The 25,928-nt window shown below is 40.4% G+C and overlaps 1 protein-coding gene across 2 annotated transcripts in view; it reads left to right on the top strand.

Annotated features, from left to right (window-relative positions):
* cobll1b (cordon-bleu WH2 repeat protein-like 1b) overlaps window positions 1-25,928 on the top strand; it is a 170,061-nt gene that overhangs the window by 71,630 nt on the left and 72,503 nt on the right. The window contains exon 1 of one of the 2 annotated variants that reach the window (XM_073047432.1): window positions 4,440-4,514. The exons of the other annotated variant lie outside the window; for it this stretch is intronic. The gene's annotated coding sequence lies outside the window, so the exon portion shown is untranslated. Of the gene's footprint in view, window positions 1-4,439; window positions 4,515-25,928 lie in introns of those variants that run through there. 2 annotated transcript variants of the gene reach the window in all.

Raw genomic sequence — 25,928 nt, 5'->3', positions numbered from 1 at the left:
AAGGTTGGGAACCACTGCGCTAAAGGCAGGGAACATGTTCCCGATGTTGGGGGAGTCCAGAACCAGAGGCCACAGTTTAAGAATAAGGGGTAGGCCATTTAGAACGGTGTTGAGGTAAAACTTTTTCACCCAGAGAGTTATGGATCTGTGGAATGCTCTGCCTCAGAAGGCAGTGGAGGCCAATTCTCTGGATGCTTTCAAGAAAGAGTTAGGTAGAGCTCTTAAAGATAGCGGAGTCAAGGGATATGGGGAGAAGGCAGGATGGGGTACTGATTGTGGATGATCAGCCATGATCACATTGAATGTCGGTGCTGGCTCGAAGGGCCGAATGCCTGCTCCTGCACCTATTGCCTATTATCTCTGTGGGTCCCACCAATAATCCATTGAACTGGACTTTTAGCATTCGAGATTATCAATGTTTAGAAGGGTTTTGCAATCACAAGAAATACGACTGAGAAAATCACTCACTGTTGGACTGTACAATACCTATGCACCCCAATTCTGCCTGTGTAGTACAGTGGTCCCCAATCTCTGGGCTGCGGACCGATTGGCCTCTGATCTGGGCTGACATTTACGTGCCGGGCGGCACCTAATTAATTAGCTTGTTTATTTTGGCTGGGTGCGCTCTGGCTACCGCTGCACCCCTGCATGCTTCGCGGCCCGGGGGCTGGGGACCACTGGTGTGTTCCCATCAAACTGCTGCGCCAGTGAACAACTGGCAGAAGGGGTAGGCCTGCGGTCGTTCAAGTTCTTAATGTACAACGATGTGAAAAGACATGTACCTTTGATTGGCCCTGTAGAGGCTGCTGCATCTGGGCACACCGCTAACTTACCAGCAATATTGGTTCCATTATCTTTCATTAATTCTAATTAAATAAATTCTATTTGACCTCACAAATAGTTCATCCTTTTCAGTGCTGCAGGAGCTTCTCTGATCAACACTGCTCCCTCCCCCACACCCTTTTCTTTCCACTTCCCATTTTCTCCGAATACGTAGGAACGTTCGATCATTAGCCCTGCACTATGGGCTGGGTCTCACACTGCAATTTCAGCTGGTAATTTTTGTGCAGTTCAGCAGTCTAATTTATCTGCAGTTTCCCTTCACTCACTTGCCCTTGATTTCTACTCCTTACTATCAATTCCCCAATCCAGAAGCGTAACATGAAAGTTTTCATTGAGAAGTTGAAAGAAGTTCTACAGATGTACCGTGGAGAGCATTCTAACTAGCTACATCTTGTCTGGTATTGGGTTTGGGTAGGCAGCTACTGAACAGAATAAAATAAGCTGTAGGGAGTTGTAAACTCAGTCAGCTTCATAACGGGCACTAGCCTCTGTTGTATCCAGAACATCTTCAAGGAGCGATGCCCCAAAAAAGTGGCATCCTTCATTAATGGCCCCCACCACCCAGCTTTGTTCTCATTGCTTTCTTAACCCCCCCCCCCCCCACCACCATCACCTTCTTTCTCTGACTTCTCATCTTTTTGATGAGAAAAAGATGTGGGGTCTCGGCCCAAAATGTCAACGGTTCACCCCTTCCCATTGACGCTACCTGGCCTACTGAGTTCCTCCAGCATTTTGTGTGTGTTGCTTGGGTGTGCAGCATTTACAAATCTTCTCTTGTTTGTGGTCCAGGACGTCTTCAAGGAACGATGTTTCTAAAAGGTGGCATCCATCGTTACGGACCCCCATCACCCAGGTCATGCACTGTTCTTATTGTTACCATCAGGAAGGAGGTACAGAAGCCAGAAGGCACACACTCAGCGATTCTAAGTTCAAAGTAAAATTCAAAGTACTTTTCAAACATAATTCAGGAACAGCCATCAGATTTCTGAATGGATATTGAACCCATGAACACCAACTCAATAAATTTTTATTTCTATTTTTGCACTACTTACTTAATTTAACTATTTAATATATACACTATAATTCTTGTTTTCCTATATTATCATATATTGCATTGTACTGCTGCCGAAAAGACAACAAATTTCATGACATATGCCAGTGGTGTTAAACCGGATTTTGAATATGCCCAGTGCTTCTCCTGATGTGTGTTTCTAAATCAGTAAGTCCCAAAACCTGATGGTAATGTTAGTGTGGGGGATACAATGCCCCCCTTACAGAACATGATGGGATGTAATTCTGTGGCTGCTCTTGGGCTATGTACTATATGAATGTCAAGAAATGAGATGGCAAATGATTATAATGTCTGTCTTTAAAATTATTTTTTAAAAATCATGTTACACAATGGAGGTTCAAAGATTCTTTCTGTAATTAAAGTATATATGCAGAATACAACTCCGAGATTTGTCTTACTCAGATAGCCATGCAATACAGAAAAAGCATAAAAGTTGTTGAAAGAAAAGACGACAACCTCACTCCTACACTAAAAAGAAAGAGAACTTGCAAACCCTCCCCCCCCCCCAACCAACTCTCCCTTGCACAAAAACTAACAGATCTCCCACCCAGACACAGGAGCTGGAACATCAAAGCCCTAACCCCCAAACCCCTCCAATGCAAGAAAAAAACCCAGCAATTCCAATCTCTCTCGCACACAAAAATCTGATCGATTGCTCCTATAGAAAATCACCAACAGGAACAATAGAATTTACAATTTTCACTAAAAGTCATAGATTTTGGCTTGTTGATTGGTATCCTGGATACAGAAGACTAATACACAACCGTCCAGATTTAAAATACAGTTCACATGGAAATCCTGCAGTAACTAAACTTTTATTTGTTTGGAATGCCATCATCTCACTTTTGGAGGGAGGGCTCATTATTTCAGTCTTTGCCTGTAGTCAGAAACCTGTGTTGGAAGAATTTGGGGCATCTGTCCATCACCATAGAACATAAAGATAATTGAAGATGAAGCTTAAAGTTAGTGAAGACAGCTTACGTTTTTGTTGGCCCATACATACATCCTTTCAGTTTGTAGGCCAAGGATTTCAGCTGAACATTGTGCTGAGCAACAAAGGGCCATACTGCTGGTTGAACAACCAGCCAGCCTGTTGTGTTAGACTGAGGCCAAGTTGTTACCATTGGCTGGCTTGTAAATTGATGACAGCTTTCGGATGTGGCTCCTGTACAGCCTATTCCTGCCATTACCTCCTGCACCCTACCCTGCAATGCCCCACAACCAAAGCACTTTTCCAAGCCAGGGCCAGCATTTAAAACCGTGTAAAATTTCAGCTGCATTCAGACATGTAGTTGCAATCATTTTTGATCGAGCGTAGTGCTTTCTCGATTCCTTAGGGGGCTGGCAGCGGGGATCAGCTCCTTCTACCTACTAAATGCTCCTAATGGGGTCTCAAATAGATCTGACAACCACATCCAGCTCCTGGCCTTCACACGTGGTTTAGCTATGAAGCCTGGTGGAACTGCTTTTACTGACCAGAGCAGGGGCAAAGGTGGCTTACTGGTGCCTTAAAACCAGTTGCTACGGATGGATGAGGCTTGTCAGTTGTCATTGGCAGTTCATCTGGGAGAGGGAAAACTCCGATCCCACATCTCCAGTCCCTTGTGGCAATACGCACTCATTGGGGAAGGCAAACCCTAAGGGAAAATTCTGGAGCTGGAGTCCCTGAGGCAATCCAACGTTGAGTTCAATGCTGACTGGCAACTCCTGCGATGTCACTCGTGCCAAACTGTATCGGTCTCTGCAGTTCCTGTGGATTCATCAGCTGCGTGGAGAGGGGCAGCAGATCATACTGTCCTAGCATGCGTATCATTTAGAGACTTACTGCCTATTACATTGCTGGCATTTTGGGCAGCAATGAAAGTCCTCCATTTCTGGCAGTGTTCAGGGTTTCCTTCATCACGTCAGTAGCTCAGTTTTCACTACTGTCCGCCACACAGGTCCCAGGTGGAGACTCGGGAATACCGTTGCACTCACGTGTAGACAGATTCTTCGTTGCTGTTTCCGTAACAACTTTGTTTTACCAGTCAGGGTTGTTAGCCATGAGCTGAACCCTTGAACCTGGAGGACTAGTGGACCACTCTCGTCTGGCCTCTCCTCTGGTCTGTTTGGCATGATTGACCCTACCAAGAGCCAAAGCATAGAGCCCTGACTCCAGCCAGCATAGCTCTCTGGGTCGTTGAGGCACACAGGCCTCCAAACCCTACAACGAGGTTGCGGTCCTCTTGGAGATCATGTAGAGAGCTGGGACGCAATGTCCATGGTTGACCCCGACCATCGGAGGGCCTTTAAAAAAAAACACATAAATATTGTATACAATCTCTCAAAAGTTGCTTTTTTTTAAAACTGTCTCCTGTAACTAATGTTAGAGTAGAGCTGGTTAGCTAAGTAGCCACAAGTAAACGAAGTAGACAGTGGATCTTTGGTAAGAAGGAAATACCGTGTCAGTTTAGCTTGACATCACGATGAGGGGCGGAGCTTACCAGATGAATCATCTGAGCTTGTGAAAAGGCCATCATTTCCTCTTCACCAGTGAGCAGCAAGGAAATCTCAAAGGTTTAACAAAGGAGGTACTGGCTGAGAAGTAAGGAGCTCAGAGGTAAACATTTTCATGCTTAATTTCTTTCTTTTAAAAAAAGTAACTTGCTAATAAAGATTGAGGTTGTTATTTCAGTGTTAAGACTTTTTTTTAAAGTAGGGTTTGCATTAATGCAAAATTAATTTGCGTTAAATGTGTGTGTTGTACATCAGCAACATTAAACTAGTTTGTACAGTTTTTAAGCAAACATTGATTTACATCATTGCTGGGACAGCCGGTATGGCTAATATATAATTCGTCTGGTCACGCAGACGTGTGTGTCAGCTTACACAAGAGGAAAATTGATAGTGGAGAATCTGAAATATATATTTTTTTACAAGCTTTCTTTAATATCCTCTGGATTCATTTTTAATGACTTTTTAATGCCATGGACCCCTCTATTAACGGAGGGTCCTATGAACCCCGGTTGGGAGCCCCTGTGAGTGGCTGTCAGATCGGGAGTGATAAGTGTGGAGCATGTGGATTGCTAGAATAGTTGAGAAGATTTTAAAATCTGTAAGTGATAGCCATTGAAAAGTATGTTTTAAATATTTCAGGGCTGAAAATAGTTTACTTGCTATTTGAATAGACCCAAGTTTGTCTTTAAACTTGACTTTTAATGTATATTGGTTTGGCCAGCAGAATTTGACTAATAGATGTCGCTAAAACCAGGTTAATTTTCTTTCCCTTGGTTTGGGTGTGACACTGTTGGGTGATGATTTTTTTAAGGAATGTATTTGCATAATCAGCTTGCTTTTTCCCCTAGAGACTAATGGGTTATTCTGACCGTTTAGCTTTGAGATTTGCTAATCCCTGTTGAGAGGCATAGATTGTTTTTGTGCTTTTGTGCTGCAGGCAAATATGATGAGGTTTAATATAGAGTGAGTTAAAACTGAAAATGTTTTCTGAATAGTTTATTAGTAAGCAGCGATAGTTCAGAACAAATGTTATAGTTAATGAAGATGTAAACTGACTAAAAGGAAAGATGGGCATACAGATGTCTGGTATTTCTCCGTTTTTATTACTTTTTAAACCAGATGGGAGTTTGTTCAGACTTGAAGTTTCAGTGTCAGTAAGTTAATAGATCACCAGCAGGCTTGCTCGCCATGGTGTCTGACTGGCAAGTGAAAGTCAATCTTGGCAGGCAATTAATTGATGTCACTGCATCATCATCCCTGAGGCCTGACATGGACATTCTGTCGGAAACCGTGGTAAAACTGACAGTGCCTTGGGGAGACCAGAATGAGGAGGCATTTGAGTGAAAGAAATCCAAATACCAGGAGCTGGTAGAGCAGTGCCAGAGACAGGGGTGGATGGCACGATGTGAGCTTGTAGAGGTGGGGTGTAGAGGTTTTGCTGTCTTCTTGCTATACAGAACCTACCCTCTCCCCGGCATTCAGGGGGCAGGGGGTCTGCAAAGGAAAGAAAGGAGCCATCAGAATTGTTACAGAGGCTGTGGCACCAGCCTCCAAATAGCTCTGGATCACGAGGTTTGAGTGCTGCTGGGACACGAGCTGGGGCCTGATTAACCCTGGCTGGGTCGCCTGGGTGAGGGTGTCTGATATTGAAAGACCTGAAACACCCTATGACTCCAGGTTACATCACTGATGATGTGTCCCAGCGTATCCAGTGGTGTAACTCAGCATCATTATAAGTATCAAATACTGTAGTGTTATATACATGGTGTGATTTTCAGCTTTGACATACTGTTGTTATACTTCCAAAAAAAAAGTACATATCCCTTATTACTGTACCTGAACGCCACCTGACTAATCCTGACATCGCATACTATGTGCAAAAAATAGTCTTATTGATGTTAAAGCTTGTTTAAGGGATGATAGCATACATATTTACATACCTTTGGTTGTTATTTATTCTTTAAATAGGCACAAGAAAATAACCAAGGACAAGACCTAATAATCCTTTAGGGTTTACTCAGTGTAATTAATGTTTTTCTCTTCGCAATGTAAATGCATTTCTAAAACAGGAAATTTTTAATACTGGTATCATCCAACCGGATCGTATGAATATTGATTTCTCCTTCCTGTTTAAAAAAAATTCTCCCCCTCCCCTCTTCTATATCCCTCTCTGGCCTGTTACCTCTTCCTGCCTGCCTATCACCTAACCCTGGTGTGCCTCCATCTTCCCTTTCTCGTACCTGGCTTCACCTATCGCCTTCCAGTTATCCTCCTTCCCCTCCACCTACCTTTTTATTCTGATGTCTTCCCCCTTCCTTGCCAATCCTGAAGAAAGGTCTAGGCCCAAAATGAGGATTGTTTATTCATTTCCATAGATGCTGCCTGACATGCTGATTTCCTCTAGCACTTTGTGTGTGAATCTTTATATGCATGCACTTTTACTGCATCCCTCTTCAGAAATACTTGATTATACTGTAGAGCAAAATCTTCATTTCAATTCTCCACTTCAATTGTAAATGTTAAATAAAAGCTATAGTTATATAATTACTACTCACCCCCTCCAACTCCCAGTATGTATACGAGCCCCAAGTTGCAGTATGTATGTGAGTAGAGCAAAGAAGAACTTTGTAGGGTAAAATGAGCTTCTTGGCTGACAATTTTTCAAAGTTCCTGTCAACCTCTCAGCTTAAAGCATGTGGAGCATTTGAAGAAAAGCCCCTTGTGGGACTGAGAGGAAGTATGGGGATGAAGGTTATTATTAGAAATATTTTTGATAATTGCTTGATAATGATCGTGTACTGGCATTTGGTCCGGATTTCACAGAGGGTTAATATTAATGGCTATTTATGGAATCTGGGCGTCCTTCAAAATTTTAATTTCAAGATTATATTACAATATCATTTTCACCCAGCTTCTCAGCTAACAGTTGGGCCGGTTGAAGATAGATAGGCTGCTGGCAGGTAATATTTCATGTACGTGAGGAAGAATCCTGGCATGTACAGTCTAGAGATGTGTCGGGAGATTTGCAGAGACATTGCATAAGAGGGAACGTGAGGGCGTGGGAAGGGAGAAATTCTAGTGGATTGTTTACTTAAGGGGTCAGAGGAAAGTATGCTTGCCTTTCCCTGGACACTGTCATAGAGAGCACTGCTGGCTCCGCTGTCCCTTTATTTTAGTTGCTAACTTGGAATGATACAAGAGTCAATGAAGTAACATCTGCAGACACCTCGGAGTAAAGAAGAAAGTGGCTCATTTGTAATATTGAATGATAACTTGCAAGCGCAAACCCCTTTAACTTTGAAAATATATTTTTGCTTAAATTATTTGGGAATTTAAAAAAATAATTATATGCTAATAGACTCTGGTGTTTCTTGTTTCAAATATGTTATATAAGGGCTTCTTAACCTGGGGTTCAGGGACCCATGGGACTGTGGATAGATTCTTGGGGGGGGGGGGGGTCTGTGAACTTGGATGGGAAAAAAATTACATCTTTTTTAAACTAACCTCCAACTGAAACTTAGCACTTCTTTCAATGATGAATGTAGGCAGCAAACTGCAGTAGCGTTAGCTGTACCTGTGACCTTGTTACCAATAGGAATCACAGGTATTTTCAGAGCACATCAGTCGTTACAAATATCTCAAAATAGCATTTACAGCATGCTGATCACTACTTTGAAATTACGGTAGTTATTAGACGAGCTGCTAGATCGAACGTGATCGCAGTCTTCCTGCTGCAGACACTCGTGAGGCATAGCGGCCAGCTATCGGCCAGTCATGTGATTGGACTTCCAACACGACATGCGTGTTGCTCTGTCGAAGACCGCCCCTCAGTTTAATGTTCTTATTCAAACTGAGTACCAACAGCCTTCACATTGATATGTCTTTAAATATACAATTTAATGTGATTTAATCTTGTTACTTAGTGTGTTGATAAAGAAACACATACGTTACTATATCACATAAAAACACAAAATGCTAGCAGAACTCAGCAGGCCAGACAGCATCTATGGGAGGAGGTAGTGACGACGTTTCGGGCCGAAACCCTTCATCAACTCTCCTGATGAAACATTTTGTGTTTTTATTTATTTCCAGCATCTGCAGATTCACTCGTGTTACTATATCACATATTTTTTTTAAAATGCAAACAAAATGCTGGAGCAACCTCAGTAGATCAGGCAGCATTTATGGAAAAGAGTGAATAGTTGATGATTCGGGCTGAGAACCTTCTTCAGAACCTGAGGTCGAGAAGGGTCTCGGCCCGAAACGTTGGCTGTTTACTCTTTTCCATAGATGCTGCCTGATCTACTGAGTTCCTCCAGCATTTTGTGTGTGTTCCTCTGGATTTCCAGCATCTGCAGATTTTCTTGTGTTTGTTTTCTAATATTTTGAAAAGTGTACTTCCATGTAATTGGTTTATTTTGTAATCCTGTGTATTTTATCTGAGAAGGGGTCCACATGGCATAAAAAAGGTTTAAGGATAGTTGGCATCAGTAAATTGTTTCATTAGTTTTATACAACTTACTTGTGCCGATTGAGTGTAATACCAGCATTTTTATCTATGTGATTATCAGACAGCAATTTGACTATGGGAAGCATCCAACAAAATATACTTTTGGTTTAGCTCACGAAGTGGGCATTTTCCCAGAATCAGGGTAACTGGTAGCATGAGTGACAACTGTTTAGTCAGAAATTCTGTATTTTGAACACTCCTACAGTTGCCTTAATCAAAGTTGGCTGAGTTGGATCTTAGTGGGACTTAACCTGGAGTCTTATTTGATCTGCAGTGTTCACTCTTAATTTGTTTTACGGTTGTGTGGACCAACCATAAAGATCAAAAGCACTTTTCATGTAACTTTTGCCACCCAGAGATAAAGATTAGCTTTTATTTGTCACATGAACATCAATACATACAGTGGCATGCGTCGTTTTACGTCAGTGAAGTTTGTGCTGGGTAGCCCATTAGTGTTGCCGCGCTTCCAGTGTTAGCATCGCATGTCGCCATCACTAATTATGTAATTAGTTTTGCTTATGTAATTAGTTTTGCTACAACAAGTGTATGGGACATTGGAAAAAAAGTTGAATTTCCCCATGGGGATGAATAAAGTATCTATCTATCTATCTATCTATCTCTCACTCACCCAAACCTGTGGCAATGGCAGTCCAGTTAGTTTGCACGGTGCCAGGGAAGTCCCACCAGTGAATGGAACTTTCAGAAAATCGTAAGTCTCTAAAGCAGAATCAACACTTTGAATTTGCTGGAATTTTAACGATATAACAATAGACAGACATAAATACAACAAAAGTGAGTCATGGCCTATTGAATCACTTTCAAGGACTCCACAATTCATTTTCTCAGTATTATTTATTTTATTTTATTATTTGCATGATTTGTCTTTTGCATGTTGGTTGATTGCCAGTCTTTGTCGATGTATAATTTTTCATAAATGTCATTGTATTTCTTTATTTTCCTGTAAACGCTTGCAAGAAAAGGAATCACAAGGTGACATCTATGTACTTCGATAATAAGTTTAGTTTGACTTTGAATATTTGCAGTATATTTTATTTATTTACTTAAATCATACATTGGTCCCACAATGTGAAGGAGTAAATGACTCCATTGCAGTGTACAGACATATGAATTTTTAAGTCCAATGGCTTGTAGAAAGAAGCTGTCCCGTAGCCCGTCGGCCTTGGCTTTAATGCTGTGGTGCCGTTTGCCCGTCGGAAGCAACTGAAGCAGTTCTAGTCGGGGTTACTGGTGTTCCCGATGATCTTCCGGGCATTCCTTGTGCACTTGTTGCTGTAAATATCCTCAATGGAGAGACGTTCACATCCACAGATGCACTGGGCTACCCATACCACTTTCTGCAGTGCCCAGCGATCAAGGTGGGTGCTGTTCCCGTACCAGGTGGTGATACAGCCAGTCAGGATGCTCTCAGTGGTGCCTCTGTAGGAGGTCCTGAGGATTTGGGGGCCCATGCCGAACTTCCTCAGTCGCTTGAGGTGGAAGAGACACACGGCCAGTATGTACAGTCCAGGAGAGATTTTGGTGATGTGTATACCAAGGAACTTCCAGAAGACATTCCAAAATATATTTCCGGTTAAATGCCACATCATAAGTCACTGCTTGTGACAACAGAGTTGAGGTGTGTGGTAATACAGCATATTAGGGCAGATAGAGAATAACTGCCTACAGACAAATTGTAAATTACTTTCAGACTAACTTGTTGAGTGCTACAGGGATGTGTACTATTTACAATTATAATAAATGGATTAAGGGACAAAGAGTATTGTTGTCAAATTTCCTGGAGGTACCAGAATAGCTGGGCTGGCAAGCTGGGAAGGTAGATTCATTGAGTGGGTAGAAAGTTGCAGGTGAAGTGTTATGTGGAGAAAATGTGAGGAATTAAGAATGAAAGAAGTGGAGAATGGAGAGAGACTGTAGAATGTTACAGTATAATAGTAGCATATGAGGAAAAACTTCTTCACACAGAGAGTGGTGAATCTGTGGAATTCTCTGCCACAGGAAACAGTTGAGGCTGGTTCATTGGCTATATTTAAGAGGAAGTTAGATATGGCCCTTGTGGCTAAAGGGATCAGGGGGTATGGAGAGAAAGCAGGTACAGGGTTCTGAGTTGGATGATCAGCCATGATCATACTGAATGGCGGTGCAGGCTCGAAGGGCCGAATGGCCTACTCCTGCACCTATTTTCTATGTTTCTCTGTTTCATACAGGTACAATGTGATGGTATTGGGTCTGCTGACCGCGAAGGTCTAGACTCAAATGAAGACCTTAAGCCCTATTGGATATAAATAGCCACAAGTGCTCTCACGAAAGGGAGATTATACTGTAACTACCCAATCTTCAAATGCTAGTTCACTTTCCTGTTTATGGCAACTTTAGCTGAAAATTCAAGCAGTCGGTCCCCTCTCCCTACCAAGGAGAAGATACTGTACTTCCAGCTAACAAAGTAGTTTAAAACACAGTTCATTTTGTTTTCAGTGATAAATGTTTCAATCTAAGCAACATTCTTAAAACACATTTAATACTCACAGTGGATTTCTATTTTAAACATTTCCTAACCATAAACCAATTCTAAAATACTAAAGATTTCCAAAACACAGGTACAATTTCTATAAACTAAAAAAAATACCTATGATGCAGACGAACAAGTTATCCCTCACAGAAATTGAAGCCACAGGAATGGATTCTAGTTCACCCCGTGTTTCTTCCATAGCTTCTTAATGTACCTTACCCCATTCCTAATAAATGAATCGCTCTCTACATTTATATCCTTTTTCTTTCATTTGGGTGACTTTACAAGCATTAGATATTTCCTCAGATTCCATTTTTACAGAAAAGGTCTAAAAACTTTTTGGAGACATAGATCTCAGCTCCACAGTTAATGATGTAAAGCTAACTTCTCTGAATTCATAAAACTCCCAGCTATAAACACATTAGTAATCTAATATGCTAAATGGTTGTTTCTATCTGGTCTGCAAGTTTCCTTGAACGAAGTATCTTAGTCAGAGTGTCTGCTTTGAAACACACCAAATTAAATAACCAATTGACTTGTGCTGCATTCTGGAGCAGCAATAAACCAGCGGCAGTAAGCTGCATTTTACTTTCCACAGACCGTGTCTGCTATGTACAGTGCTTGTTTGCAAAGTTGGGTTTTTAAACTTCAAGCTGATTACCGCTTTCTATTTACATTTTAAGAACTGAACGCTTGACTCCCGCTTACAACCAGAAACTAAGCAAAACAATATTAGTTGGAAGTTTACCTACAGCTGTTTGATCATGCCAGTAGCAGCTGATGAATTTAGACAGGAAATTTTGTAAAACGTGAGACCCCCTTAGCCGGGAAGTAAATATCCATCACACAACAAGTAATTAGGAAAGGTAACGGAATGTTGGATCTTTATTAAAAGTAGGGAAGTTTAAATGTAGATTCAAGGGCTCTGCTAGAAGCAAACATAAAATACTGCTTTCCTCTATTTGGTCTTCAAATTCAATGAAGAGTTTACCAGCAGTAGTGGCATTGCAGAGCAGATTCAGGGGACTGAGCATGTTGATGTTTAATGAAAAGTTGAGCAGGTTGATCCAATGTTTATTGCAATATGGGCGAATGAAGGGTGATCCAGGTGAAATACGTAGAGTTCTGAGGGGTTTTCCTTAGTGGGGTATCTAGACATAGCTTCAATACAAGAGCCATTTTAGATAATAATGCAGACAGTTTGTTTTGGTGTGTCATTAATCTTTCACATTTGCTTACTACAGAGAGTTAGCTGTAGTCCAAATATGCACCAGTTAGCCGGTTATAAATTGTCCTGTGATTTGGCTGGGGTTAAGTCAGAGGTTTCTGGGCAGTGAGGCTCGAAGGGTCAGAAGGGCCGATATTGCACTGTGTCTCAATAAGTAAACAAGGAGACATGGAAGATACTCACGGACATTTATATTGCAAGGTAGTAGGGAGTATGTGGGGAAAATGGTGCTGAGGTTGAGATTGGATCAACGATGATTGGGTCAATCTGTGCCTGGGGGGGAGGCTGCCATCTTGATGATTACGTTGTGGTGGGTGAATAGGAATCGGAGCTGCATATGCTGGTCAATCTGCCGTATTGTTCTGCTCGGGTAAATCTCAACATCCTGAAGCCGAATTGCTTGGACAGGCCTCACGGTTGCACCTTGAATGGTGGGGGGGGGGGGGGGGGGTGAGACGTAAGCAGGTGTAGCACTTAGCAAGGTGGCAGGGATGGGTGCCAGGAGGGTGGTGTGTGGGGACGCTGCAAGCATTGCTTTCTCTCTGGTCCCTTGTTCGCTTGTCTCTCCCCCCAATCACTCTCCTCGCACTTACCCAGATGTGACACCTGTCTCTACACCTCCTCCTTCACGCTGCCATTCAGGGCCCTAAGCAGTCCTTCCAGACAAGGCAGTGATTCACTTGTGAATCTGTTAGAATCGTTTATTATATCTGGCGCTCCCAGTGCAGCGTGCTCTAAACTAGTGGGACGTGAAATAAGTTGGGGGTGTCACGTACCCTGTGACGGGTTAAAGAACCAGCAGAAATGGAAAACACATTGGAGTCTGGTATTACTATTAACTAATAGTGTTTATTAGTAACTACGCAATACAGTACTATAAATGCAGATATATCAAACAGGTTAGCAATGATATATATGTGTGGAAATAGGAACAAAACTAGGCTCTTTCAAACCTAGGGGTAAATGGGTACACTCTTACGTTGATGAAGGGAGTTCAGTTCAGTTCGAGGTAGTTAGTTGATCAACGTTGGAGAGAGAGAGGTGAGCCGATGCCGTCGATCTTCCCGTTATCTTCTGAAATCCTGTTGTAGTCACCGACTATGACCATAACATGTGCAACCGTTTTTCACTGGTGGAATTATCACCCAGGCAAGGGTGGACACACAAATAATTCCCTACCGGTCACATCTTTTTACACTGCGAGAGCCACCGATCAATTTCCCCAAATCGATCCTCCAAAAACCCCACCTTCCTGTGGGTGCAACAAAGCTTGTTCAGTGTTCAAAACCGTGTGTCTGTCCGTGTCTCAGCGGACCTGGTTTTGATCTCCACATGTTGGACACCAGCTGTCCATCAACCTGCTCCGCCCTCCTCTCTCTGTAAGAGTTTTACAAGCAGGTAAGTGTCCGTGTGGAAAGGTAAACAAGCTTGTAGAGAAACCATAACATCAATCTTTCGAGCAGTTTCTGTCTCTCTCTCTCTCTCACTGCACTCTCTCTCTTAATAGCAGCACAGTTCGTAGGGTCAATTCTGGACCCCATCACAAACTAGGGTCATTTCTGAACCCATCACGGGGGCCACCTGGACAAGCCCCTGCGTCCTGTACACTGTGGAGGACAGGATCACCCAGTGGTCACCCAGTTCAATTCCACCTCCTGTTCCTCACTGCCGAGTCTATTCATGGCCTCCCCATTCTCTTGGTAGTCTCCTACCTGATGGTATCAAAATCAGTTTTTCTAACTTCCAGTAACCACTCCCTTCTGATTTTCTTCCTCTGCTCCATCCCTACCTCTTTTACCTCATTTCTGTGGCCCTCTCTTTTTTCCCCTCCCCTACCCTCATAACCTACCTATCACCTCCCTCTTGTTTCCTGCCTCCTTTCCTTTATTCCATGGTCTACTATCCTCTCCCTATCAGATTTATCCTTATTTGGCTCTTAACCCCTTCCACCTATCACCTCCTAGGGTTTCACATCACTCCCTTCCAACCTGCTTCCCCCTGTCCTCTATTACCTGCCAGCTGTGCCTCCTACCCCTTCCCACCCTACCTTTTTATTTTGGCTTCTGCCCTCTTCCATTCCAGTCCAAAGTGTTTCAGCCCAGAATATCGACTGTTCATTTCCCTCCATAGATGCTGCCTGACTTACTGTGTTCTTCCAGTGTTTTGTGTGTGTTGCTCCAGATTTCCAGCATCTGCATAATCCCTTGTGTCCCCACAAGTTTCTAAGAACTATGTTAGATCTAAGATATTTGTAATAATTTATTTAAAACCCTTTTTAATTTTAAAATGTTTGAACAACAGATTCATAAAATGTTATTTTCAAAAATATTTTAACCAATGCTGTTTCAATCCTGTTTAGCATTTTAAAAAATTGTAGGATTTCTCACTTAAGGTGTGAATTGATGAATGGAGGAATTGATTTAAAAATCTGGATTCCATGATGCACTGAATTAACAAAACATTAGAACAGTGCATTGTACGCAGTCATGTAACGGTGAATTTTGTTGTAGGAAACAGCAGGCATAAGATGCATCCAAGTTCAAATTATGGTAGTGTAGTGGTTAGCACAACGCTTTATGTTTTCCTTGTAACCACCTGCGTTTTCTACCACAGTCCAAAGAGGTACGGTTTGGTAGGTTAATCGGTCATTGTAAATTGTCTCGTGATTCAGCTAAGATTAAATCAGGGGATTGCTGAGCAGCACGACTCGAAGGGCCAGAAGATCCTATTCCACACTGTATCTCAATAAATAAATTATTACTTTATTATCTAAGTATGTCTACAATATAGAACCTTGAGATTCATCTTCTTGCAGGCAGCCACAAAGCAAAGAAACACCAAGTCCTGAAGATGGATCTCGGCTCTGCATGTGAACTGTTTATTCATTTCCATAAATGCTGCCTGACCTGTTGAGTTCCTCCAGCGTTTTGTGTGTGGTTGCTTTGGATTTCCAGCATCTGCCGACTTTCTTGTGTTTACCATTGAACCAGTGTAAAGGAAACCCCTACACAACAAGACCATCAGATAGATGTTCAAGACAAAAAGAACACGTCGGACAAACAGCAAAAAGTGAACAAGTAAAACACAAAAACATTAAGCTTGAAGAATATCCAAGTTTCTGTCATTTTAAATTATAATTATTCTTGGCACTTGTGAGCCCCTGTTTGGCAATACAAGTGTAGCTTGAAGAACAAAAACTATTAACAGGTGTCACAAGCAGTATTATGTGTTGGTGCAAATCAAAATAAACCTTACTAAATTAAATTCATATACCCTGGACAATGAAGATATTTTTGTTCAGTTTCATTTTAAGGCTGCTCTTTTCTCAAGTGATTATGTCACACACCATTAATGATATATCCTCCTTGTGCAGTGCATGGATGTTGTTTAACATTTCTATCAGATTTGTATTCTATTTTTATGTGCCTCTGGGATTTGACATGTAGCTACTAGTTTTAGCAGCTGTACCAGGAGCCTTGATGAACCAGTTGCTTGGTTAAGTTGATTTTGTGTGTTCGTATGTGCTTTTGTAAAAGATAATTACATTTGAAGTAAGACCTTAAGATATAGGAGCAGAATTAGGCTATTCCCCGCTATTTCATCGCGGCTGATCCATTTTCCCACTTGGCCAATCTCCGGCTTTCTTCCCATATCTCTTCATGCCATGTCTAATCAAGAATCTATCAATCTCTGCTTTAAATATACCAAGGCAGAGATTTGGACCTCTACAGCCACCTGTGGCAAGGATTTCTACAGATTCAACACTCTCTGGCGAAAGAACTTCCTTCTGACCTCCGTTCTAAATGGATGCCCCCCTATTCTGAGACTGTGTCCTCTGGTCTTGGACTCCCCCACCATAGGAAGCATCCTGTCCACATCTGACTTGAGGCTTTTCAACTTTTGACAGGGTTCAATGAGGTCACCCTTCATTCTTCAGAATTGTATTGAGTATAGGAGCCATCAAATGCTCCTCATCTGACAAGCCTTTCGATACCGGAATCATTTTCATCAATCTCCTTTGAAGCCTTTTCAATTGTGTTGATCCAAATGAACTTTAATCTAAAATATTTGCTTGATTACTACTAAATATTAAACTATTTACCTATTCACAAGTACATGATGCTAACTATTGTACCAATAAATCATCCTTGATAGACATCATGGAATAAAACATAATTTTTTTAAAAGACAGGCTAGATAAAGGGAGAATATTTTAACTAGAATCAGGGAGCATAATGTCAAAATATGAGGTAGGCTATTTAGAACTGAGATGAGCAAGTATCTCTTCATTCAGAAGCTGCAGATTCTTTTGCACGCTGTGGAGGCTGCATCATTCAGTTCATTAGAAACAATGACTTTTGGATATTTTTGGGAAGCAAGTGATATGGGGACAATGGCACTCGGGTAAGGAACAGAAGAAGGTGGTTCTTGTTTATACCCAGGGTGTTTTTGATACCATAGAGAGCATTCTAACGGGCTGCAACTCAGTTTGGTGTGGGGGGGGGGGGGGGTCACAGGATTGAAATAAGCTGCAGAGAGTTGTAAAATTCACGGGCAGTAGCCTCTTGTAGTATCCTGGACACATTCGAGGAGCGATGCCTCAAAAATGCAGCATCCTTCATTAAGGAATTCCATCACCCAGGACATGCCCTCTTCTCATTGCTACCATTAAGACGGACATACAGGAGTTTGAGGACACACACTCAATGATTCAGGAACAGCTTCTTCTCCTTTGCCATCTGATTTCTGAATGGATACTGAACCCATGAACACTACCTCACTACTTATTTAATTTCCTATTTTTGCACTACTTATTTAATTCAACTAAATACACATATATATGATAATAGAGAGAAAAAAGCAAATTATGAATTACAGTGTGCGTGTGTATATATATACTGAAATTCAGTTTTCTTTTTTCTCTTTATTATTATGTATTGTACTGCTGCTGCAACATTAAAAAGTTTCACAACATATGCCAATGATAATAAACCTGATTCTGTGAAAATTAATCTTGTTTTTCCTTTCCGAGAGGAGCCAGCAGTTCTTGGAACACACGCAAAATGCTGGTGGAACGCAGCAGGCCAGGCAGCGCCTATAGGGAGAAGCGCTGTCGACGTTTCGGGCCGAGACCCTTCGTCAGGACTAACGAAGGGTCTCAGCCCGAAACGTAGACTGTACTTCTCCCTATAGATGCTGCCTGGCCTGCTGCGTTCCACCAGCATTTTGTGTGCGTGTTGCTTGAATTTCCAGCATCTGCAGATTTCCTCCTGTTAGCAGTTCTTGGATTGTAGTGCAATGTACTCAAGAATCGTAATTAAGTTATTAGATTTTCTTCGTAGTTGGAAGAGAGGTACTTAATAATTTTGATTTAAATTTACTTGATCAGGAATGATTGCATGAGTTGTGCAATGTTCCCACCTCAGAACATGTCTGAACTTGGAATGAAAGCTGGTGATCCACTTATTGCTCAATGTATGCGAGTCAATACAGCCCGCTGTATTTGTCACTCTGGTGTCAACTGGCCTGTTTTTAAACAAGTAGATTAATTGATTGCGTTGCAAAATGTGAACAATGTTTCAGAACATTTTGTATTCCTCAAAGTTCTATAAAATGAATGGTCATTGGTAATTTTAGTTTATTGCAGGGTTTATTTAGTTCACTGAGTTATAAGGAAAGGGTCAATAGGTTAGAACTTTGTACCCTGGAACATGGAAGATTGGGGGGAGATTTGGTAGAGGTTTACAAAATTATGAGGGGTATAGATGGGGTGAATGCAAGCAGGCTTTTTCCCTCTGTTATTGGTGAGACTCCAACTAGAGGTCATAGGTGAAAGGTGAAATGTTTAAGGGGAACATGAAGGGAAACTTCTTCACTCAGTCGGTCATGGGAGTGTGGAATGAGCTGTCAGCACAAGTGGTGAATACGATTTCTATTTCAGCGTTTAAGTTAGGTGCGTGGATGGGAAAGGTATGGAGGCTTATGGCCCCAGTGCAGGTCGATAGTTTCACACTATATGGTCTGAAGGGCCTGTTTCTGTGCTGAATTTTTCAGTGACTCTATATCCTACGTACATTGTTTTGCTGCTTAAAGCACCCAGCCTTTGACGGTCCTGAAGGCTCTTTTCTTTGCAGCCTCCATAATGCCAAGGGGATAGTAGGTTCTGCAGAGCGAGCAGCCAGTAAAGCCTCCACACCCACCTCTTTCAGCTCACATCGTGCCTCTGGCACTGCTCTATCAAATTCATCCAGACTTTGTGGGAGTACCTGATGCACCATCAATAACTCTTGGAGACGTGAGGCGAGATATAGGCTTTTATTGACTGGAAGAAAGAACAAGCAGCAATTGACCACCACACTGCATCCTGGAGACTGAGGCCGGGGCCGTGTCCCCAATCGCCTTTATACCGGGGTCCGTGGGAGGAGCCACAGGAGCAGTCAGCGGGGGGGGGGCCTGTCCAGACAGGTATCTGTAGTTCACCACATTACCAATATTTCTGTGCATGGCTCTTGCTATTTTCAGGCTCCCTGTGTAAAATGGCGTAAACGTGGAACTTTGGAACTGGCTGGCTGTCATTTTCCAAACTACGCTCTTGACATTTGGCCATTTTCGCAGTCCAGTGGCAGGGGAGGGAGTTCCGGAAGAAAACCAGGATTTGTACTGTAGAATCTATTTGAACTTATCAATCACCCCTCGTACCTAAACTGTGAGAAAGCGAAGCACAATTAGGCCATGCACACATCGAGACTGCCCTCCCCAACGACAAGATCGAGCCTTATCCTGTGGCCAGTGCAACCAAGAGAGAAGCAGAAAACCATATGGTTCCTTAATGCACAAAATAAATTTACAGTTGCAAAGGTCAAAGGTGATCTACTCCCTTTTTAAATATTGCAATACTAATTAATACAGTCATCTCTCATGGAAGTCAGACAATCCCAGGCCTGGGTGGGGGAGGTGGGGAATGGGGAATGAGATTGTGGTTGTGTGGGTTGCTCAGCCCCTTGAATGGCAGTTGCTTAGGGTAGAGGTGAAAGTCAGAGGGGAAAACCTCAAATTACGATTGCAGAAAGCCAGGAAATGTCTGTTTCTTCGTTAGTACTGATTGTGAGTAAGGTTGTATGGTTGAACCGGTGCCAAGAGAGAGAGATTTGTTGGAAGGACAGATCTGGGAGTTGCATTGTTTGGGTATCTGGCATCCTCAATCGGGCTTTGGTTTTCTCCTTTTTCAGGGAAAGGGGTGTGGTGAGTAGTATGCTATTGTATTTTCAAAAAAGTCTGTTTGCAGAACAGTGAGCTAATAAATACTTGCGTAAGCCAGCAGGACAGGTATAAAGTACTTTCAGAAATGCTCAGACATTCAGATGCAAAATTTCTGTGTGACACCTAAGTTAATTCATCTGCTTAAATTCAATACACACAAAAATCTGTATATAATGGGCTGAAGCAACTTTATAGCCGGTCTTCAACAATTATTTAGTAATTTTACAACAGAATTGACACATTATCTGATATTTCAACATTATTATCACATTTTATTGGTCTGTCACTGGTTTTGAATATCTGAATTGTATAAGTCAGATAATATTGCATAAAAGATTCAAAGTGAAGAAAGCTGGTAATTATTTTCTGAACTCTATTGCCTCCTCAATAATATGTCTCAAGTTGTGCTGCACATGGGGAGGGAGGGAGATGAACTTTGCTAGTGGTATATAAAATGTGTTAACTTAGCAGCAGCAGCACATTGCAATACATGATAAATATAGAAAAAATAAATGAATGAAAGTAAGTATACATGTATATTAAATAGTTAAATTAAAAATAGTGCAAAAACAAAAATACGATAAACGTGTTTATGGGTTCAATGTCTATTTAGAAATCTGATGGCAGAGGGAAGAAGCTGTTCATGAATTGCTGAGTGTGTGCCTTCAGGCTTCTGTACCTCCTACCTGTCGGTATCAATCGGAAGAGGGCATGTCCTGGGTGATGGGTGTCCTTAACAATGGACAGTGCCTTTCTGAGGCAGCGCTCCATGAAGATGTTTTAGAGGCTAGTGCCCAAAATGGAGCTGACTAATTTTATAACTTTCTGTAGCTTCTTTCAGTCCTGTGCAGTAACCCCTCCTGCCCCCATACTAGACAGTGATGGAGTCAGAACGGTTTCCCCACTACATCTGTAGAAGTCTTCAAGTGTTTTGGGTTACAAACCAAATCTCTTCAAACTCCTAATGAGATATAGCTGCTGTTTTGCTTTAATAGCTGTGTCAATATGTTGCGACCAGGTTAGATCCTCAGCGATATTGACACCCAGGAACTTGAAATTGCTCAGTCTCTCCACTAATGATCCCTCTATGAGGATTGGTTCATGTTCCCTCATCTTACCCTTTCTGGTAGATTGGGTAAAAGCAAGAAGACTTGAGGACTGGAGTTATAGGGAAAAGTTGAATAGGTTAGGACTTTATGGGAGAATGAGGGGAGATTTGATAGACGTATACAAAATGATAGGATAAATGCAATTAGGTTTCATTCACTAAGGTTGGGTGAGACTACAACTAGATGTCATGGATTAAGGGTAAAGGGTGAAATGTTTAAGAGAAATTTGAGGGGGAGCTTCTTCACTGAGAGCGGTAAGAGTGTGACACAAACTGCCAGCGGAAGTAGTGAATGTGGGTTTGGTTTCAACATTCGAGGTTTGGATTGATACATGGTGGGAGGGGTATTGAGGGCTGTGGTCCAGGTGCAGATCGATGGGACTAGACTGAAAAATAGTTCGGCTTAGACTAAATGGACTCACGGGCCTACTTGTGTGCTGCAGCACTCTTCGATTAAGACTCAACATTTATTTTCTTAAAATAATAAGGATGGAAGATATATCTGGGTTAAAGCTCTCCAGTAAACATAATATCAGCTGTGTGACCTTGTATCAGTATATGAGATATAATTTTTTACTACAGTAAAGCTCTTTACAAATACATTTATCTTACTTGTGGAGTACAGATGGGACCATGGGAATATTGTAATAAGTCAGTAAATTTAGAAAAAGTATGTTGGAAATTCCTCCTTTAATATTTTTGAGTGCGACTTTAATAATCTGAATCAAATGTGAACTTGTCACCTTCACAACATTAAATATTAGCTTTTCTTGTGAATTATTGTGTCATCGTATGTATGCGTATGCATTTGGGGAATTTGAAACAATGCCCGTTTAAAAAGGAGCAACCTAATATCCTGTCTAAGTCACTACATGTGCTGCTGCTGGTATTGCTTAATGTAACTCTCAGTATTCATAGCCGTTTCAATACCCAGTATGTATGGGAATACATAAGGCTGCCTTTGTTTTGACATGCACATAATAGTTTTCAGTTATGGTTATGTTTATGAATAATCATACTGTTCTTATGCCTACATTGCAAATGCCACATGCTGGAAAATCATTGCAGTCACAGGCCCAACACTCAGAAGTGTGTATATATATATATTTTTAGAAAGTCACAAAATAATCATAGCTTGAATACAAAAGGCAGACGAGAAATTCTGTTGCACAATACTGTTGTCCCTCCCAAGAGTGTACAATTGAAAATCAAATTGTACTAGCCAGTGCAAACTGGGATGCACAGTAGTGTAGTGGTTAGCACAACGCTTTACAGTACAGGTGACCCAGGTTCAATTCCCACTGCTGCCTGTAAGGAGCTTATTCATTCTTCCCAGAGTCCAAAGGCGTACCGAAGGTTAATTGATCATTGCAAATTGTCCCATGGTTAGGCTGGGGTTAAATTGGGAATGCTGGGCGCTGTGACTCAGGAGGGCCGGAAAGGCTGATTCTGCGCTCTATCTCGATCAATAAATAAATAAATACATTAATCAGGAACAATGTCTATTTCCTTGACTATACTTGTGAAAATTTTGTGTATATTGGTGCTCATTTTTGAGTGTTTTTTAAGGTGTTAATTGAAATAAGTGATCTGAGAACAACATCTTTTCAGCTTATTTATGGTTTTGAATGTTACTGATTGCTGTTGGCTTGTCATTTTCAGTACCGTGCAAAAGTCTTAGGTGTGTGTGTTTGTGTGTGTGACTCTCTCTCCCTCCCCCCCTCTCTATTGTGGACTGGAAGTGGGAAGGAGACAGGGAGAAGGGAATCATGGTTGGGAGAGGGGAGGGAGCCGGGAAGCACTGGAGAGTTATTATGTAATGATGAATAAACCAATTGTTTGGAATCAAGTGACCTTGCCCGGTGTCTCAGGGCTGGATATGTCTGCACCCGTATTAGCCTCACCTCCCCCCCCCCACCACCCGGCACTCCTTTGCCACCTGTCCCATACCCCTCCCTTGGCACTCCACCCTCGCCATTCCCAACATCCTTTACTGCTGCCATATTCACAATCACTCTCTGCTCCATGTTGGCCAATGGTGTACTCTGCCAGATTCTCAGACATTTATGTGTCCATGACCAGTTCTGTACTTACAGCCCTCAGATATGAAACTTATTTTAAGTGTGTTTTAAACAAAATGTTATGGACAATATTTTTATATCTGTACATATATCCCTTAGCAACGTGGAGACATCTGCTGTCAAATTGCACTTGTCATTGCATCTTCTGTTTTCAGCATGAGAAATTGGTGTTATTAATTATTTTTGTGGGTCCTACAGATGTTTTGTGGCTTTTAAATAACACTTGTGAGATCTCATTTCTGTGGAGTATTTGGCCAGTGTACGTACCGAGCTGATGTTACTGCATGTGGAGTAATACCCCATCAAAGGCATGCAGATCTATGGATAATGCACATTTTTTCCCTTTTTATTTATTAAATTTTAGAAATTACAAAGAATAAATGTGATATAAAATAGTAAGAAAAATAATATTAACCCTCCCCCCTCCCCTTAACCCTCCCCCCCTTAACTCTTATCTAAAAAAAAGAAAAAAAAAGGAAAGAATAGAAAGATTGCCTGGATATTGGAGGATCCCCACATGCTCCATGGAGTTCAAAATAATTTTAATATTTATTTTTACTTTCCCCCATTACTTTATAATTTTATCTTCAAAGGACCTATGTATTTAATCCTATCTGTTGTAAGTTTGGGAACCAAATTTTCAAAAATATATCATATTCATTTCTTAGATTGTACGTAATTTTTTCAAGTGGAATACAACTATGTATTTCATTATTCCAACGATCCATAGTTAAATATAAATCAGATTTCCAAGTAACTGCGATAACTTTTTTGGCTACTGCCAGTGCAATTTTTATAATTTTTTTCTGATACTTATTCAATTTAAGTTTCAATACTGTCCCTTCAACATCTCCTAATAAAAATAATAGTGGACTATGTGGGAGTTGTACTCCAGTAATTTGTTCCAATAAAAGTCTTAAATTTATCCAAAATGGTTGAATTTTAAAACAAGACCAAGTAGAATGTAAAAAAGTACCAATTTCTTGATTACATCGAAAACATTGGTCAGGCATATTTGAATTTAATCTATTTATTTTCTGTGGTGTTATATATAATTGATGTAAAAATTATATTGTATTAATCTAAGTCGAACATTTATTGTATTTCTCATACTATCAGAACATAATCTTGACCAGTTTTTTCCATCAATTTTAACATTCAAATCAGATTCCCATTTTTGTCTTGCTTTATGAATTCCTGATTTAATTGTCTGTTTTTGAATCAAATTATACATACAAGATGTAAATTTTTAAATTTTTCCCTTCTGAATTAATATTTCTATTTCACTAGGTTTTGGTATCAACATTGTTTGACCCAGCTTTTCTCGTAAATAAGCTTTTAATTGAAAATAACAGAAAAGAGTGTTATTTGATATTTTATATTTATTTTTTAATTGATCAAACGACATCAATATACCTCCTTCAAAACAATCACCTATATATTTAATCCCCTTTTGGAACCAATTATGTAAAAGTTTATTATCCATTGTAAAAGGAATAAGCCTATTTTGAATTAAAGTTCTTTTTGCTAATAAAGATTTCTTTATCTCATCGTCCATATTTACCTTATTCCATAAATCAATCAAGTGTCTTAATATAGGAGATTCTTTTTTTCCCCATATCCATTTGGATTCCCATTTATATATAAAATCTTCTGGTATGTCTTCTCCTATCTTATCTAATTCTATTCTAATCCATGCCGGTTTCTCTTCATCAAAAAAAGACACAATAAATCTAAGTTGATTTGCTTTATAATAATTCTTAAAATTTGGAAGTTGTAACCCTCCTAAATCAAATTTACATGTCAATTTTTCCAATGATATTCTTGACATCTTTCCTTTCCAAAGAAATTTCCTTACATATTTATTCAGTTCTTGAAAAAACTTTTGAGGTAATTGTATTGGTAAAGTTTGAAATAAATATTGCAATCTAGGAAATACATTCATTTTTACAGCATTAACTCTACCTATTAATGTTATTGGTAACATCATCCATTTATCAAGATCCTCTTTTATTTTTTTTAATAATGGCAAATAATTTTGTTTATATAAATTTTTTACATCATTATCAACTCTAATACCTAAATATTTTATCCCATTTATTGACCATCGAAATTGAGTTACTAATTGACATTGATTATAATTTCCTTTGGTAAGGGGTAAAAATTTCACTTTTATCCCAATTTACTTTATACCCTGATATTTTCCCATATTCTTCCAATCTAAAAGATAATCTTTGCAAAGATTGCAATGGGTTTGTTAAATAAATCAAAACATCACCAGCAAATAAATTAATCTTATATTCTTCTTGATTGACTCTAAAACCCCCAATGTCTGAATCTGTTCTAATTAATTCAGCTAATGGTTCTATTGCCAATACAAATAAAGCAGGTGATAATGGGCAGCCTTGTCTCGTTGACCTCGTTAAGCAAAATGGTGTTGAAATCTGACCATTTGTAACTACTTTAGCTTGAGGATTAGTATTTAAAGTTTTAATCCATTGTAAAAAAGATTCTCCTAACTCATATTTTTCCAATACCTTAAATAAAAAATCCCATTCCAATCTATCAAATGCTTTTTCTGCATCCAAAGCAACTGCCACACTCATTTCCTCTCTTTTTTGTGCCAAATGAATTATACTAATTAACTGGGTTATATTATCCATTGATTGTCTATTTTTAATAAAACCTGTTTGGTCCATATGTATTAATTTTGGTAAATATTTAGATATTCTATTAGATAAAATTTTTGCTAGTATTTTATAATCTGTATTCAACAAAGAAATAGGCCTATATGATGTTGGTT

Source organism: Hemitrygon akajei, chromosome 5 (assembly GCF_048418815.1).
Source record: "Hemitrygon akajei chromosome 5, sHemAka1.3, whole genome shotgun sequence".
NCBI lineage: Eukaryota > Metazoa > Chordata > Chondrichthyes > Myliobatiformes > Dasyatidae > Hemitrygon > Hemitrygon akajei.
The sequence above is the reverse complement of the archived record's forward strand: the minus strand, read 5'-3'. Positions and strand labels throughout refer to the sequence as shown.